Source organism: Saccopteryx leptura, chromosome 3 (genome assembly GCF_036850995.1).
Source record: "Saccopteryx leptura isolate mSacLep1 chromosome 3, mSacLep1_pri_phased_curated, whole genome shotgun sequence".
NCBI classification, from domain to species: Eukaryota; Metazoa; Chordata; class Mammalia; order Chiroptera; family Emballonuridae; genus Saccopteryx; species Saccopteryx leptura.
This window is the reverse complement of record NC_089505.1, coordinates 193,954,770-193,970,262: the sequence shown is the minus strand read 5'-3', so window position 1 is coordinate 193,970,262 and position 15,493 is coordinate 193,954,770. Positions and strand designations below refer to the sequence as shown.

The 15,493-nt window shown below is 44.3% G+C and overlaps 1 protein-coding gene across 6 annotated transcripts in view; it reads left to right on the top strand.

Moving 5' to 3' along the window:
* The window catches only part of ATXN1 (ataxin 1), a 577,099-nt gene that overhangs the window by 358,855 nt on the left and 202,751 nt on the right, over nucleotides 1-15,493 (top strand). For all 6 annotated transcript variants that reach the window (XM_066377111.1, XM_066377106.1, XM_066377108.1 and 3 more), the window contains one exon: nucleotides 3,402-3,462. The gene's annotated coding sequence lies outside the window, so the exon portion shown is untranslated. The remainder of the gene's footprint in view (nucleotides 1-3,401; nucleotides 3,463-15,493) is intronic.

The window sequence follows — 15,493 nt, the reverse complement described above, 5'->3', positions numbered from 1 at the left end:
TGAACCCACGCTCAAGCTGGCAACCTTGGGGTCTCAAACCTGAGTCCTTCTGCATCCCAGTCCGATGCTCTATCCACTGCGCCACCACCTGGTTAGGCCATATAGTCATTTCTTATAAGCATAGGACACTTTGGTAGATTCTATAAATTCAACAAATACGGCCCTGGCCGGTTGGCTCAGCGGTAGAGCGTGGGCCTGGCATGCGGGTGACCCGGGTTCGATTCCCGGCCAGGGCACATAGGAGAAGCACCCATTTGCTTCTCCACCCCCGCCCCCCCCTCCTTCTTCTCTGTCTCTCTCTTCCCCTCCCGCAGCCAAGGCTCCATTGGAGCAAAGATGGCCTGGGCGCTGGGGATGGCTCCTTGGCCTCTGCCCCAGGCGCTATAGTGGCTCTGGTCGCAGCAGAGCGACGCCCCGGAGGGGCAGAGCATCGCCCCCTGGTGGGCAGAGTGTCGCCCCTGGTGGGCGTGCCGGGTGGATCCCGGTTGGGCGCATGCGGGAGTCTGTCTGACTGTCTCTCCCCGTTTCCAGCTTCAGAAAAATACAAAAAAAAAAAAAAATTCAACAAATACGTATTTGATGTTACTTCTTTCAGTGTGGTACTCTTGTAGGTCCTTAAAAATTATTATGGAGATGGATGTATTGGTATTAAAAGAGGCTTACACTATATCAAAAAATGTTTTCAGACTGCAAAACGAGATAAATACCATGGTAATATTGGGTTGGGGAATAAGTTCGTAGCGTTTTTACCGAAGACTTTTATTTAAACAAAAAACAATAATTATATCAATAAGTTAATCAATTATATATTTGCCATTGCTGTTTACAACCTCTTCCCACCTCTCGACCAATTTGTTGATGCAGTTCCACCAAAAATCGCCTGATCTGGTGTCAAAGAAGTTGTTGAGCCAGTTTTTAAGGACCTCTTTGTTATCGAAGGTAACGCCCTTCATATGGTTTGACAGGGAGCGGAAAAGATGGTAATCAGTTGGTGCAAGGTCCAGAGAATACAGCGGATGCTGAAGGACCTCCCCTTCGAGCTCTTGGAGTGCGGCGTTGACGACTTGTGCAACATGGGGCCTGGCGTTGTCCTGAAGGAGTATGGTTTGACCATGTCGATCAGGTCTTTTCAGTCGAATAGCCTCATTCATGCAGTGTAGCTGGGCAATGTAGAGCTCCTTGTTGACCGTGGCATTCTTTTCGAGCATTTCCCAGTTCTTCATTGAATTCAGAAGGCCTTCTGCTGCGGCACGTGTCATCGACGTCAAAGTCGCCATTTTTGAACTTTGCAAACCATTTCCGTGCTGTAGACTCGCCTATGACACCTTCTCCATACACGTCGCAAATGTCCCAGGCTGCTTAGGCAGCTTTTTGACCTCGATGAAAAGCAAAGAAGAGCAGGTGTCGAAAATGTTGATTTTTGCCTCCTGGGTATTCCATTTCTAAGCCTCAAAACTAATAAAAAATTAAATAACTCAAAAATACAATTAACATAGATTTGTAGAGCAGAAAGAGTTTTATCGAATGAATACTTACCCTTTGCCAAACAGCAAACAAATCGTTGTAAAATAAAAGAAAATATAAAAACGCTACGAACTTATTCCCCAACCCAATATGTTACGAATGAATTGTATGTGTGTATATCATTTCACTTATTTTCTATATGTCTGATATGTATGTGCTTGAGCATAGGAGAGAGGCTGGAATTATATGAACCAAAATGTTCATTGTAATTATTAGAGAGACTTCTGTTGATTTCTATCATTTGAGTGTTTTCCCCCTTATCTGTATTATCTAATTGTTCAGAGTAAACAATTTTACTTGGTTCTTATTTGTCTTAACTAATTTGCGGGAGGGTGAGGAAAAAGAATAGAAGCACTGACATTTTGATAAATGATGAATTATAAAAATCTCTCCTGTGTCTTTTATTTCTAGAATTAAAGATATATCGACATGTTGTGCCACATGGCATTAAAGCTTTTTCTTTTTAAGTCTTTTCTACATGCTAAGCATGGCACTAGGAGACTGGAACATTATACGAAGTGGATATTATTATTACCATTATGCTAATGAGGGAAGGGTGCCGAGAGTTTATGTAACTTGCAATGCACAGCTGTTATGTGGTTGAGCTGAGATTCCAAGTTGGGTCTGACTCTGAAATCAGTTCTGTGGTCTTTATGATTCTTGTTATAGACATCTTGTCTGCCATTAGGATGAAAAGGTTAATGTATGTGAGTGGAGGAGAAAGCGTTGCTTTAAAAAGAAGATGCTCAGAGATTTTACCAGCGTGTACTATCCTTCACTGCTTGTGTTGCTTCCCTGGCATGTTTTCAATTAGAGTATCAACTTCTCAAGAGGCAGAATGTCATCCTTTCAGTGGCCCCCACCTCTCCTCGCTCAGACTGACAGTGTAGCCCGTGACTTCTCACTGGGACCTGCGGCATGCCTTTCAGTCTGAGAATCTGCCGCCAGAGGACGGACTGAGGAGGGGACTCCTCAGGCGGTCCCATTGGCTGGACCTCTCTCTTTCTTTTAGGGAAAGGGAGGAGAGGCAGTGGCCTTCATACAGCTCATAGCCTTAATCCCACACGCTCTTGGATCCTGTGAAAAGTACAGCCTGTCTGAGGAACTAGACTATGTTTGCCTCACATCCCTTCCTAAACCTGCAAAAGCATCTTCAGATCAGTCTCTGGACATTTTTAAAACTCAGACCTTGAGTTTAGTTCCTTGTGTGATGTAGATTACACACAATCTGTTGCTGTCACTTCTTATCTCCCGGTGTCTTTTAGCCTTCCTCTCCCAGCCTGCATGCCATCCTGGTTCTTCCCCACACTGCGCCTCAGATACGCAGCTTCCTCATGGGATTACTGAGTCGGCCTGATACGTGGCCCCCAGCGCCTCTCTGTCAAGTCCACATTCCCATCTGAGCCCAATTATGGATCTCTGTGGGGTCACTGACTTCAGTGGGGGCTGCGTGGAGTTGTGGGTCTGCCATTTGGGAAAGATAAAGTGCAGTCATGGGGTTCTCTGGTTACTTCTGGATATGTCTTCAATTAGCCACATGGTGGGGGTGCAGATATAATGTCTTGAAATGTCCACCTAAAACTCATTTCTCAACCATCACAATATACATTCCTTCGTCATAAGGTTCACATTTCTTGTGATAAAGTAATCACACATATGACTGCCTTCTGCATATTAATTGTTCAAAGCTCTTTTAAAAAAATTCATGTAGGCAGTCACTCCATTAAACGTTCAGTACTCTTTAGACATTTACCACTTACTATGCACCTAGCAAGTGCCTGTGCACTGGGGCCAGGTTCCTCACAGTCTCTAGACCTGCATACCTGTGCTGAGGTACAGAACAGACTTAACATTCTTTAAATCTTTTTCTCTTCCAGTTTTCCAAAGAAGTTAGTTCGTTTTCTGGGTGCAGAGAAACCAATCTGCTGTTTCCATAGGGTGAGTGATCCTTTGACTCTTTTATATGTTTTTTACCCACATAAAAATTTTATCTAGTTACTGCAGTGCTCTAAGGGAAAGTGCCTGATAGCACACATTCTACAGAAGTTTTCTCCCGCTTAGAACCAAGGCATTCTTTCTGTTCGTCGTGTCTCCCCCTCCCTTCAGAGGGGAAGGTTTCCCTCTTGTGTTTTTCCACTGTTCCCCCCCCCTCATTGTTCACATGTGTTGTTGCTACCATTGTTGCTATTACCTTGTCCATGTGGCCAAGAGGGTGGCAGAGGAAGTTTCTTTTTTTGCAGTGACTGATGCACAGAAACATGGCCGTGGGCAAGTAGAAACCATTTGTTTTGTTCATATGACATACTGTTTCATGATTGCTCTGACAGAGAGAGCATTTGATGGGACCTTACAGCTCACCTGGCAAAGCTCCTGTGTATAGACGGCTGCTGAGGCTCAGAGTTTTTCACGTCCCTGGTCTGAGGGCTTTGCAATCAGCAGCAGAGCTGGGATGATGAGAGACACATTTGACTCCCATCTGCATGGCCTCCCCACCCCCCTGCACCCTCATTCCTTCCCACAGAACTGTCTTGAATCCCAGTTCCTTCTGAAAATACAATTATAGGTGTTTGGACCTGAAGTAATACTGATAAACTGATGATAACATTTCTCTAAGGCAGGTGTCAGGAGTGATGCTGTTTAGCTGTTTACTTTCTAGAAATAATACTTGGCTGCTACCAAGAGAAGTGGGTGGCACAGATAGACCCCAAGCACTTCTGTGATGGACCATATCTGAGAGGGCATTATTTTCCTTTGCACCCTTTCCAAACCACTGCATTTGCAATACAACATCACATGTGGGGAGCTCAGGGCTAAATCTGTGTTGCTGCTAGAAGCCGTGGTGCAGGTGTGCACCGGCCAGCTGCAGACCGGACGCCCCCGCTCAGGACTGCCTGCACCTGCAGAAGAACACTCACAAGGTTTCCGAGAGTACCGTGTGCTCTTGGCCTGCCATCAGACTCTTTCAGAGGAGCATTTCTTCATTTAAAAAAAAGCTATAATATTTTTAACATGAGAATTCAGTTGTGGGGTGTGATAGAAAGAAGTGTGAGGATATGGTTCTCCACTGGAATCCTGCATGGTGGACTTGCTGTGGTTCTTTAGGGGGTGACCTGTGCTAGATCTGGCTCTGGATTGTGGTCATGTAGGTGGATGAGCTAACCTTATTTCCAAAACATATTGCCTTATCTAGGGATTGGTGTAAGTGTAGTACCAAGAGCCTATGTCCATTATTTGATCCCACTGGTCAGATTAATCATTTTACCTCAATAAATGAGATGTCTTTTCTGCTCTAACCGCAGTCATTTTTAAGGAACTTAATGTGCCTCCTCCTTAGTGTACAGAGATGGTCTGCAGTCTACCTGTGTCCTGAATAGAATGAGAATAGGGATTGCTGAGTCATGGAGGGATGGCCTGCGTCTGACCCTGGCATCATCTCACCTGCCCCCACATGTAGGATATGCATGAATGTGCATCCATTAGAAGTGTGAATTTGGGGGGTTCCCATTTCCTCATCTTATCCAGGAAGAGCACACAGCACAGTGTGACATGGGATGCCAAGATCTGCTGCTCTCTGGGGAAGCTACGGGTCTCTTTGGCATCAAGAGGTCAATAATACTGAAACAGAGGCTAACGAAGGGCCTTGGGAGAGTGGGGAAGTGTGGATTCTAGGCCGACTAAGTGCTATTCTTTCAATAACAAGTAAATTGGTAGAGAGAGGTCTGACATAAGAAATGGCAAAGGAATAAAGCGAGAGCACCCGAACTGATGTTGGGGTCATAAGTTACTTGAAGTTAACAGTCAGGAGGTATCAAGTTATTTCCCCAAATATTACCAGCTCTTTGCTTCTTCCAGTTGCAGCGGGGTGGGGTTGGGGTGCGGAGGGACCAAATACAGATCGAGGCCATGAGTTTCTTACTTAAAGAGCAGCTTCAAGGCTGGTCCCCACACTTTGGGTTTGTACCGTGTAAATCCACAAGCCACATGCATGTACATCTTGTAAAACACGACTCATTTGGCTCCATTTTCTGGTATGCAGCCTGTCTGGACCCTGGAACAATACCACTGTTGTTCCTAAGCTTGACTGCGCTCACCTCAGTGGTATCTCTTTAGGGAAATCTAGGGAAATGCTCTTGCCAGTGCTGAGATTTTATTTGCTGGAGGCCAAGTAATGGTAGCATGTATTGGTTCCATAGCAACATGTCTGTGCAGCCAGAGAAATATAATGATTCTGGCAGCCAGTGTGTCCTGGGCAGGACAAACATAGCCCTGATGCTCCCTTCTGTTTTCCACCTCGTCCTGGCCCACCTTTCCCTCCTATGGAGCATGTGGACTTTATAATTGTTATTATCTATCCCCGTTATTGACACTTGCCTCCCTTCCCCACCAAGCTTGGGACTTGATTAGGGAGAAGGCACTGTCTGTAGTAAATTTCTGCAGGCCCCTGAGTGTGCCAGCAGAGCTGGCAGAACCTCCCTGCCTTTGTGAGCGAAAGGAGGCTGAGAGTCTGTGCTTTTCATCACCCCTGCAGTGGAGCAGCTTCGTGAGAATGGCACAGTGGGCGCAGCATTTCCTGTCTGGGGCAGTCAGCTGCTCCTGGCTTGGGTGTGGGCAGTGAACCAGGGCAATGGGCAATCTAGGGAAACAGTGCCCATTAAATATGCTACACAGGTTCAGGAGATACCTTCCAGTGGAGAGGGCAATGCCAGGCACCACAGGGCTGCACCAGGAAATACAACACACACTGCATGTCTTCTAGGAGCGTCTGTCTCTCCAGGGAGCAGTTTCTAATTGCAGTTGCTCTAGTGTGTGTGGTTGGGGTTTTACCATTCTTCTCGCCTGTAAAATCCTCCATGAAACGACTGTAATCACTCTTGATTTCAACAGATGCTTTTTTCCCCTGAACTCCTGAAGCACTTTAAAAAATCTTTGCCATCTATTTGACACTTGGCTTGGATTTCCTTTTTTGATACAGAAAGCACTGAAGGTGAGAAGTCTTTCTAGGCAGAGCATAAGGCTTTCAAGGTCAGCAACTATCTTATTCTTCATCATTTAAAAAAGAAATTCTCTAATGCTCAGAACTGAGCTCTGTAGATTAGCAACCATGCCATCAGTATTTCTTCACGATAACAATATAGCCCCATCCCAGCTCATAAGGAAGTTGTGAAACAAGTAGGTAAATATATCAAAGATGCTTTTAAATTTTTCAGAGAAAAGATAAATTTGAAAAAAATTCTTTTTCTGGTGTGGTTTTTAAAAACATATAGATACAAAATCATGAAGTAGGAATATCTAAAGACTTCACATTTCCTTATCTTCCTTTTTGTGGCTCCCAACTGTGAACTGTGTAGCCTAGTTTGATGCTAGCACTGAAATCACACCCCTCCCTTGCCCTGCCTGCAATATTCACTACTCTATTCAACTTGCCTTATTATATATTATTTGGGCCAGACTTTTCAATCAAACATCTACCAATGTCTTTGGGGCTATTAAGTAAGAGATTTGAAGGATTTTTCATTAAGGTGACAGGTTTGATAGATTGAGATAGTGGTTCCTAATTTAGTTTTGAGGTGTCTTTTGGGAGAGGAAAGGCTTTTATTGTATAAAAACTTTAATCTTAAGAGTTCTCTTCCCTTCCCAAGTTCTAAGCCAACTGAGAAATAAGACAAGTGTAATAAGGCAGATAGAGGCCAAAATGCACCTTTTTGACTGATAACAGTTAACTGCATTGGAAATTATGTCTTGGGTTGAAAGCCATAAATGGGCTTCTACCTCTCTCTATTCCCAGCCCAGGCCTAGTAACAAACAGTTCACCTGCAGGAAAGCTCTGAATGTTCGAGTGGGTCACTGTTTGAAGACGGGAGGAGAAAGACACTCAAATCCACCTCATCCCCTACCCCTGTACTCAAAATTCCAACTGCACCCAACCATAGATTAGCTGTATCCAGTGGAACTGACATTACTCAAGGGGGGATGGACCACCATGCTGGCTTTAGCCTCGAGCCCGGTAACTCACTCCACATCCTTGGGAAAGAAAAGAGGCTGGACGGAAAGGCCAAGAGAATGAAGGGAAAGTCCTTTGCACAGAAAACAGTGGGTGTGGAATGTGGTTTCCCTCTGGCTCTGCTCGGGTCTCTTGCTCTCTACCCTTTAGTCGAGCAAACTACCCCCTGCCCTCCAATCTCACTCTAGCCATCTTACCCACTGTGCTTTCTTCATAGCTCTTTGCTTTATATATTTGTTTACTAGTTTATGATTAATCTCCTCTGTTAAAATATTAACTTGGCCTGACCAGGCAGTGGTGCAGTGGATAGAGCCTTGGACTGGGATGTGGAAGGACCCAGGTTCAAGACCCCGAGGTCACCAGCTTGAGCGTGGGCTCATTTGGTTTGAGCAAAGCTCACCAGCTTGGACCCAAGGTCGCTGGCTTGAGCAAGGGGTTACTTGGTCTGCTGAAGGCCTGCGGTCAAGGCACATATGAGAAAGCAATCAATGAACAACTAAGGTGTCGCAATGTGCAATGAAAAAACTAATGATTGATGCTTCTCATCTCTCTGTTCCTGTCTGTCAGTCCCTGTCTGTCCCTCTCTCTGACTCTCTCTGTCTCTGTAAAAAAAAAAAAAATTTAATTCAGTGGAGGTGAAAACCTTGTCAATATTTTTAACTGCTGTATCCTGGTACCTAAAACTGTGCCAAGCACATAGAAGATGTTTGATTAACATCCATTGAATGAATGAACGAATGAATGAATATGTATTGTCTGATGCCTCCTTACACGCTCTCATTTTCTGGACATCCTGGTACCGTCCTGCCTGGCAGACATCTATTTGTTTCAGCTGTCAGGTTTGCTATGGAACCTTTCTGCCTTTTCTTTTTCCACTGGGGTGGAACTGCTTCTTGTTTGTAACTTACCAGTTACATTTTTTGTGTGTGTGTTTGCATCTGCTGCTTCTTGTTTGTAACTCACCAGTTGCCATTTTTTGTGTGTGTGTTTGCATCTGCTGTGTGTGTGTTAATTAGTGCATTATCTCTCTGTTTCGGGCTCTGGATTTGCAAAATTTCAGTTTACTTATTTGCTGATATATAATCCTTACTAGATTGTAAACTCCTTGGAAACTTGGCGCTTCTTATTTGTCCTTGTTTCTTTAATATCTGCCATATAGTACCTCAGTTAAAAATTGTACGTATTAGCATTCTAAGTACTTACAAAATGCCGGGTACTACTGTATCTTACTTAGTACAGTTGACCCCCAAACCATGCAGGGTTACGGATGCCAACTCCCCCATGCCATTGAAAATTTGCAAATAACTTTTTACTGACTCCTCAAATATATCACCACTAGTAGCCAATTGTTGATTGGAAGCCTTACCAATAACAGTAATAGTCCATGTCACATATATTGTAAGCTATATGTATTACATACTATATTTTTAGAATAAAGTAAGCTAGAGAAAATAAAATGTTATTAAAGTCATAAGAGAGAGAAGATGTATTTACAGTATTTATTAGAAAATAATTGTGTATAAGTGGACCACTGCAGTTTAACCTGTTTTAAGAGTCACCTAAATTAACTTTATGAGTATCTTAAATATATTAACTTGCTTAATTCGTACAACAACCTTACAGGATGCATTTTAACTCTCCCTTTACAGGTAAGGAAACTGGGGGTCTGTGGTCTCATGGCTTCTCTTAGTCTATCACTGTTACTCTCTGCTAACTCTCGGAGAATTACTATAAAATGAACAAATGAATAAATGATAACCCTAGAAGCCCAGACTTCTATCCCTAAATAGGGCCACAGACATTGGGATCAACTTAAATGAATAAGAAATGATCACTAAACCAACCTCTGATTGCCCATGGTTGACATATACTCCTGAGGCCATGACTGAAGTTTCACCCACAGACAAACCACCACAGACTTATTGTAGCACTTGCACTTAATTCCTAAGTATCCATGCCAGCAGAGTGCTATTGGTTAATGATAATAAGTAATTATCATTCTATTTGGGGAATTATTTTCTAATGGGAATATATTAAATCATCAGTTATGACTCAAACAGTTGCTGTGTTCAAGGTTCACCCCTACATTTTTTGGGGGAAATAGGAGGTAGGGGTGTGAGTTAGAGGGTGAGGAGGAAAGCCCTGAGAGTTTAAGCCAAGGCTGCTATATTCAAGAACCTTTAGTCCAGTTGAAGGGGCAAGGCAAGATTACAGGTAAAGTTAAAAAAGTTAAAAGAAATAAATAGCAGTAAACAGGAGCACTTTCAGAAAACATTAGTATAAGTTAGGGGTTGGGAACCTTTTTGGCTGAGAGAGCCATGAACGCCACATATTTTAAAATGTAATTCTATGAGAGCCATACAACGACCCGTGTACTTTACACATTATCCAATAAAAATTTGATGTTGTCCCGGAGGACAGCTGTGATTGGCTCCAGCCACCCGCAACCATGAACATGAGTGGTAGGAAATGAATGGATTGTAATACATGAGAATGTTTTATATTTTTAACATTATTATTTTTTTATTAAAGATTTGTCTGTGAGCCAGATGCAGCCATCAAAAGAGCCACATCTGGCTTGCGAGCCATAGGTTCCCGACCCCTGATATACGTGTTTAATTGCCACAGTGCTATTTGAGAAAGTGAAAGTTATTGTATTTGTCAGGATAGGACGGGCTTATGTGATAGACAGAGTCAACCCTAAATGCTCATTGAGCTAAATAAAATCAACATTCACATCTCACTCACACAGTATCCGCTGTCTGTCCGATGTCTCTGCAGAACAGCTATCCTGCATGCAGAGCCCCTGCCGGGATGCAAGCTGCTCTGATTTTTCTCTCCTACCATCTAGAGGCCTCTTTCATGGTCACAGGGGAGAAGAGAAAAACTGAAGAATTATACTAGCAATTAAATGCTTCAAAGCTTTGTCCTGAGAGGGACATGAACCCCCGGTCTGTTCTAGACAGTGCATGCAGCTTTTTGTACAGCTCAGACCATTCCAGTCCTCGCTTTCGTCTTTGTTCTTCTCCCACACTGTACACAGGAATGCTCAGTGACTATCTGTAGGGTGAAGGAGTGAGTGAACATAAGAATGAGTTGTCACTTACACCCAACAGTGTTTATAGCAGCCATGCACGTGACAGCCCCCAAAGCCTAGACATGGACAAGTGAAGTCCCCCTCAAAAATATTTACTAAAATGATAGGAACATTAATAAGAAATAACAGTATAGCTCACACTAATCAGCCACAGTAAATGGAAAAGTTTTAAAGCTATGGACACATTTATTAGGTCTAGGTTAGTTGCTGATTGAACTTGTGCTAAAACCCCAGCCTTCTAGACTTCAGCTTTGCCTTAGCCACTTCACATGATCTCCCAGTTTGTGTATTATCTGGGGCTAGTCTGCCTTTCTAGCCTTATTCCTCCTGAACAAGGTAGAGATCACTGTCCTCGTTTAAAAATTAAGAACCTTAATAAAGAAAAGGTTCACCTGTCCAATATTGCCATGATTCCAAGCCCGGTACCTCCGGTTCCCTCACACTTCCACTTGTTGTCTCACATTCTGGGGTCCTGGTGAACAGACAGCATCCACTCCAGATCCATGGAGAGGGAGCTCCAGACAGGAGCAAAACAGATGCTGAGCAGAGCATAGCAGCTGAATGTGAAAGATTAGCTGGAAGCTGTTTGTATGCATCAATGTGGAGAGCGGAGAGTTCATAGAGAGAAAGTGGCAGATTGTCATTGGAAAGACAGGTTGGGGTCGCTCTCCTTGTGTCAGACCAGAGTCTGGGGCCTCTCAACCACATCCTGCCATGTAATATTTGGTCAAAAGAAACCTGAGGGCAAGGAGGACCTGTGATCACGGCCCTAACAAGTCCTAGAAAATGGTACTTGTTTATTTCTGGTTCGGGGTGGTATTGGTGGAGAGGGAGGAGTCTGAGATCTCCGCCTGTCACTACTTATATGTAGGCAGGGCAGTGCACGGAGAGGGGCCCAAACTGGAGATTGGTAATTACTGGAGATTTTTCAGCAAGTTGGTGATGTGACCAACTGTGTTTCAGTGAGATTAGCTATACAACTGTGTTCATAGCCCATGAGATGGTGGGGTCGAAAACCAGAGACAGGGCCCCTGCTTAGGAAGTTACTGCAGAGGTAAGGAGATACGACTTTGAAAACTGCTGTGGGAGCATTATAAAGGGACACGTGGAAAACACTACAAAGGAAGGGTTGATCAAAACAAAGTGTGACTATTTTGACTTAAGAGGGAAGAAGTCTGAGATAAGTGACTTTTTGAGCCCAGTTGGCAGTTGATGGTGTCCTATGGTTTATATTTTTTGAACTTATCATAGTAAGAGTGTCTTTCTGAGTTGAAGCTTCTCAGGTAGAATGGGGAGATAGCATTAGTCCAAGGTAAGCTGTCTTTGAGTAACAGTATTGTCTTGACCATGACCTTTTCACCTGTCCCTTCCTTCCCCTGTCCCTCCCTCCCCAAGATTCAAGATCAAATCTTAAACCAGCAGCAAAATCATCCGGCTGAAATTTCATCTCCATCCTCCCGGCCCTCTAGTAGAGATAAAATGGTTTAACCGTGGGTAAGAGTAAAATTAAATGTGCTTACAGTGTCTAGCCCCTGATAAGAGGACTCCCCTTCCACTGCTTCTCCTGCCGGTTCTCATGGCTGTTGGACACAACGCCCAACCCCCACACACCCATGGCTCTGGGAAATGAGTGGTAATGTTTGGATGGTTGGTCAAATTTTTGCAAGGAAACATTTTGTGTGAACTTCTCAAGGCCACTGCTCTGCTTTCTCAGTCCTTTTGGTCAGACAGGAGAGAGCAGGTTTTGCTTTGAGAGAAAGGAGGAAGAATGCTGTTTGGTGGGAGACAGGAAGTGTGTATTGCATTCCCATTTTTACTTTCTTTGACTGGTCATGTCACTTGTCATAGATGTCAGTCTCTAGAGACAGAGGACAGCTCCAAGGGACTCACAGTGAGTGCCTGAGCTCCTAGGTTCAGGAGTCCATCAGCCCCAGACCACATTTTCCTGAATATAGGCTGGAGCTGGAGAGATGCCACCAGGGGAGGGAGAACTGCGAATATCCCACTTTTCTCCTCTGGGAGAGTGGGAGGGCTGTGACGGCACTGTCAGATCGACCTCTCTGATTCTCCTTGCTGGCATCCCATCGGCAAATGCTGCTCGCTCCAAGCTGCTCTGTCTCTCTGTGAACTCTCTACTCTCCATGTTGATTCACACATAGAGCTTCCAACTTATTTTTCACATTCAGCTGCTACACTCTGCTCAGCATATGCTTTACCTTTTCACCCCTTCTTCAGACCAGTCAAGGCAGAGAACCCCAGTGGGTGTGGAGGATGCTTGGCATTCCTGATCATTTCATGTCCTTAGAATCGCCACTGTTTGTTAGATTGATTGGCCAGTTAGTGTCCTTTGAAAGAGCAAGATGATTAGAAGCCTCTATCCTTTCTGAGTGGGGGAGGGGTAGGTATTTCAACAGAAAGCCTAAACTATTTATAGATTGGTTGTGTTGTGTTTCAGGGAGAAGGTTGACTTTAATGTTTTGTTCGCCCGTCTTATGTAGTTTTGAGTGGTTTCTCACTAGTACTGTAGAGACTTTAAACATTTTGAGTCTCCAGTGATATCTATATTCTTTTATGTATTTTGCGTAGAATCTAAAGGAGGAACAAGCTTCTGAGTAAGCTAGCCCAAAGCATCTTGGGTTTTTGATCACTCTCCATCAGAATGAACAGTAATCTCTGTCCTGTCATATTTTGTTTGAAAGGATGTTTGCTCTTTAACGGAGATAAACATGGAACTGGGTATTTCACGTCTTCTCAACTCAGAAACAGAAAAAATCATACATGAGATTAGCTTAGTTGGCACAGAGGGGATTTTGAATGTCCCAAACATTTCCCTAGCCACTGGCTGAACTTTTGAAATGTGTTGGCACAAAACAGACAGACACCCAGCACACGCTTTGCTTACAAAACCTCTGTTTCATTGGTGAGCCCCAAAGGCCTCTCAGTCACATCTTTTTTTTTTTTTTTTTTTTACAGAGGCAGAGATAGACAGGGACAGACAGACAGGAATGGAGAGAGATGAGAAGCATCAATCATCAGTTTCTCGTTGCGCATTGCGACTTCTTAGTTGTTCATTGATTGCTTTCTCACATGTGCCTTGACCGTGGACCTTCAGCAGACCGAGTAACCCCCTGCTGGAGCCAGCGACCTTGGGTCCAAGCTGGTGAGCTCTTTGCTCAAGCCAGATGAGCCCGCGCTCAAGCTGGTGAGCTCGGGGTCTCGAACCTGGGTCCTTCCGCATCCCAGTCCGACGCTCTATCCACTTCGCCACCACCTGGTCAGGCTCACATCTTGCTCTATAATAATTGGTCAAAAGAAAGCTGAGTACAAGGCAGACATGTGATCACAGCCACAAATAAATTCCTAGAAAGCCATTCTTTTTGTTTGTTTCCGGTTAGGTAGTGATGGCAGTGGTGGTAGGCAAAGGGTCTAAGCCACTTTCCTGTCACCGTTTTAATGTGTACTCCACTGTTGCTGCTGCCCCTGGCTCCGGTTCTCCCCCCAGCAGCAGGAGGGAAGGCATGCCTGTGGCTGTTGGTATGGGCAGAACTGTTTGAGACAGCAGCTGGCAAGGACCAGCTAGATGCTCTCCTCCGTCCATTCTCTTCCTCTTTGCTTTTTGACATATTGTCAGACAAAAAATGATTTGCATTCTTAAGTTGTTTTTATCTTTAAAAAGAGTGCTTTTAAATGTTTGCTACTTGGAAATACTGGTGTGTTTATTTTTAACTTAGTATTTGAAAAACTTATGTGCTGACATTGTCCTTGGAGTGCAGCTTCCTACTACTTAAGAGTGAACACGAAACCAAGTGATTATTATACTTTTATTTAAAATATGTTTCTTTTCTTAAGAGTTGAGAGGTTGAGATGTTCCTGTTTTTCACATTGAGCTATTTACTGGTCCTGTGATCTTACTTAATTTCATAGCTCCAATAAATTTCAGAGCAAACTGGGTCTTCTGCCAGAGTTGTTTACAGATACTCAAACAAATGGTGCTTTCTGAAGAAGAACTGTGTATGAAAACTCTGTGGTAAACCTCTGGCATCAGGCCTGGCCGCAGGACCTCTGAGGAGCTGGCTGTCAGCATAATCACACCCCATGGCAGTGGGGCTGAGTGCAGGGGAGGCCTGCCTGTGTTCTGCTGCCAGCTGACACCTGGCTGCCTCGGGGCGGCCTGCCTGGTGATTAAACTCAGAGTCTACGCAGAGGAGCAAGATTGGGAGCAAGGTCGGCCTTACCCTTCTAAGCTTAGGTGTAGAAGGAAGCCTGCCGCCTGGGAGGCTCGTCTGGTTGTGAGGCAACCACTAAGGCAGTGAGGTGGCCTGAGGCTGACCATTCTCAGTACCCCCCCCCATTCCTCCCAGAGGGAACACTGTTTTCTCCAGTCCTCCTCGAACTCCATTCTCTTTGTCCTGCCCTCTGAAGGACACTTTTATAGAGACTAGATTATATATTACCAATTTAAACTTCTGAGAATATTAGTAAGCATTCTGGACAAGGAGGTCAGAGTATCAGGCTTCTGTTGTGTCCTGGATGGTCCTGAAGGAGAAAGAATGGTGGGAGGTATAGACATCTAAACAATGGAAAGCAGGCATCCCGAGGGCAGTGTTGTTTGTTCCCCCTGCTATGCTAGTCCTGCAGTATGCCAGGGCAAGTTTATTCACATCAATGACTGTGTGTTACAAGACCAGGGGGTTAGGTGTAATTCCAGACCACTGAAGTTGTTGGCTCCCTGGCTATTGATTAAGGTGAGTGGAAGACTGAAGTAGTTTCCCTATTAATTCACACATACTGTCACTTTTGAAGGGTTGAGGTCACAATAACTGTATTCACATGTTAATGCCCTCTAGTGGCCTGCAGGGTGCCCTTTAAGG